Source organism: Montipora foliosa, chromosome 1 (assembly GCF_036669935.1).
Source record: "Montipora foliosa isolate CH-2021 chromosome 1, ASM3666993v2, whole genome shotgun sequence".
NCBI classification, from domain to species: Eukaryota; Metazoa; Cnidaria; class Anthozoa; order Scleractinia; family Acroporidae; genus Montipora; species Montipora foliosa.
The window spans coordinates 16186641-16190184 of NC_090869.1; positions in this window are offsets into that span (position 1 = coordinate 16186641).

Consider the following 3544-nt stretch of genomic DNA (forward strand, 5'->3'; position numbering starts at 1 on the left):
ATGGTCGCTCTGGAACGGGTGATATTCTTTGGTGTTACTAATCCCTATTTACTTAAATTGAGACGTAAAAAATTAAATAATGAAGCTGCTATACTGACGGACAGATTCGTGTTATCTCAACAAGACTTCGCATTCTCCGTCGATTCACAAAAATATCTGCAAGATATATTCAATACAGAGTTTGAAAAAATGGTCTGGAGTTTTATCAATCTTTGCAGAGTTTGAAATGAGTTGATTGGCAAATGAAGGCCGAAACTGCTGTCCACCAGGTGAAATGGTTGTGCGCATGCGTGGCGTGGTGGCCACTCCGGGTTTGGTGTTATGGTGTATCACCTTGCTTTTAATGTTTTTTCAAATGAAAAGCTGCCTGAGAGTTGAGGTTTTGGCAAAGAAAACTGGCATGGAATAAGAATACACTTGGAGCAATGATATATTCTACCGGCAAAATCCTTTGTCGCCTGCTAGAGCAAATACTTTTTTCAGGCTTTGTTCGATTTTTTCGCGTTCCAAGGCAGTTACTGTTCGCGAATTTTCAACATTAATGATAGAAACGAAAATGTGTCAGGGCAAGTTAAAAGGGGAACTCCCTTCTTCCGGTTGTCCTCTGTGACTTAGTCATTGAGGGCAACTCTTCCTGTTCAACATCAAAACATAGCTTTTTTTTCTGTAGGATTTATCTCTCAACGACTAAATAATATTTTTTGAAAGCTTGAATATCTTTAAAATAAATTTTTTATTGCAACCTTTAACATAGCAGACTCTTCATAAAGAATATAACTTTGAGTAAAGCCCAAAGATATACCTGTATGAAAAGAACTCGAGATTTGTATATAAATCTTGATACATTGTGCTCTTGCACAATATTAATAGCTTCGTGTTAGCTTTCAGTTTTTTAGGTGCTTGGGATCTTTTCGGTTTTACTTTTGCCTACGCTTTAGCTATTCAGAACGGAACAATCTTAAAATTAAAGATCTTTTTTTCGGAACTCCACTCATTGACGACATCTTTTAACTATCAGAAAGAAAACCTTTTTTCTGAGTCTCCTTTATCTTTCTCTACAATTGTCTGCACCTGTACGTGCATGACTAACACACATGCAAACTACATACTACACATTGCGCTCCACAGGCGAAATAAGACACATATAACTGCAATTTTTAAATGAAACCTTATTTACACGATACAATGCAATAGTTGCCATGAAGAAGACATTAAGGAGCTTACGCAAGGACGATGACGACGCCAACGAGAACGTCGTCTAAAAATATTTTTTCCCATTATTGTAACACTTTCGTTACAACCCCGAGTCGTTCGGAATTGAAAGTGTGTACCAACATTGCAGGAATAAAATTGGAATGAATTGGAATGAATTTTTTGGAAGAAAATTAAAAACATTTCGTCATGTTCTCACGTCCTTTCCCTGCTAGCAGAGGTGTCTTTTCTTTTTCCTTCGCTGGGCTGAGTCCAGGGGGTCGTTTCTCGAAAGTCTCGAAACGTTACGGGCCATTTTCCCTTTGTAACTCAAGAACGGAGAACATTTAATTCGTCAAACTTTACAGCTATTTTTCTTTTTGTTACCTTGAAAATATGTTAAAAGATCGGCTTTCCAAAACAAGCGGTTGGCTTTTCGGGCCCCAGCCCAGGACCTTGGACGGAACTCTTCTAACCGCATGCTTAATGATATGTTTCAGTGCTAACCGTGACTTGAGCCCTCTGTGTTCTGCGCTTTCCTTTACAGTAATTCCGCTGTTGTTACGTGAGCCCACACAACATAAAGTATCCCGTGAAGCTTCAGTCGCTAAGTAACCGCTGCGCATGCTCAACACAGTGAGTTTCGACCAATGGCAGAGGTCTCTTTTCCCGTACCCGTCATCCCAGCGAACGCAAAAGAAAAGGGACCTCCGCTGGCAGGGAATCATGTCCTCTACTCAACCTGAAATTTGGTCAGTTAGCCAATATCAAAAATACCATAGACCCTTTGCATAATGGCGCCCAAATTTGAATAACAATACTTGATACATCCTTAGCCTCACATTCATGAGAAAAATCCTTTGTCTTGAAACGTAAACACGAGGATAAGGATGTATCAAGTTTTGTCATTCAAATTTGGGCGCCATTTATGCAAAGGGTCTATAATACTCTTTGTTTGTCCCTCCAAAATTTTCCATACTCGCATTGTTTTTATTTTCTCTCGGAACTTATAACGGTCCCAAGAGAAACTGGAAACAATGCTTATGCAAAATTTTGGAGGGACAAACAAAGAGTATTATGGTATTTTTGATATTGGCTAATTCACGTCGTTGTCAGGACGAGGACGGCAAAGAAATGTACCATAATAGACCTTATTCACGACGACCGCCATGTTGGATTTGCTATTATCATGCAAATTAGCTACACACTTATGAGGGGGCAAACAACACAAGTTCGAGAGGTTATAACGAACATCTTAGCCACTAAGTAGCAAAATAGAATGATTACACAAGTTATTTCGATGTTTTTTTTTTAGTGAAAAATGAGCAGGTAACGAAAGTAAAAAGTCAAAATGTCAAAGGCAATCAAAGATATAAAATTATTATAGAAGGTAGTTAATTCTAAATTCTAAAATGTACTTTTAGCAATGTTATTTCAATATTTCGACGAGCCGATTTTATGCCCCCCAGCATAACACGTGGTTAATTTGCATGACAATTTGAAAACCAACATGGCGGCTATCGTGAATAAGGTATATTAAAAACGCATAAGCTATTCTTTTGGCTCTATTAACTCTGATTAGAGCAATTGTTTTGTGGCGTTTTCGTAGCCGTCGTAAGCTCCCTATTAGAAAAACCAAACAACGACTCAGAGAGTTTAACGAACGCCGCAGACCAGTCAACAAACCTCCTAACGTCTCCAAGCATACCGTAGTTTCAAAACACTTCCTAGCTAAGGGATCGCATCGCAAAAGACATTTCACTAAATATTCCACTCGAACTCGTTCATTCCAACCCAGATCGATGATGGAATACACAAAGGGAACTTTCACAAAATACTAGTCAACTAAGCAACTTAGGCAGTCATGAGCGGGACTCGAACCACCCACCCACTGATGATCGTGCCATTGCAGCTCTACCAATTGAAGTTTCTAACCAGCTAGGGGCTGGTTATAAATTACGAGTTCAAGTTGTATCCCGATCAAGATAGATAATTTTTTTTTACGAGCATTCTGTTCCTTATCCTTTTAAGATCTTTTTTCGAAGTAGAAAGGAAAAATCAACAAAGAAGTTTGAATATATTTTTGTCAACTGGAGCGTAGAGAGACGATTCTCAAGAGGCGTTTATTCAGCACCATACCACGTGGCACTACTCTCTAGCCCGTATCTTTACTTCTAACTTTTTCACCAAAAAACTAAAACTCTTTTCAAATCCCTGCTCTTTGTGTATATACCTATAGACCTAGTAGCCCTGTGTGGCCCACAGGAGCTTTGTTTGTTTGTTACTTATTTGTTTGAGCAGGTTGAAGTTTTGGCAGCTATTCAACTGATGTGGGCCTGCTATACCCACCCAC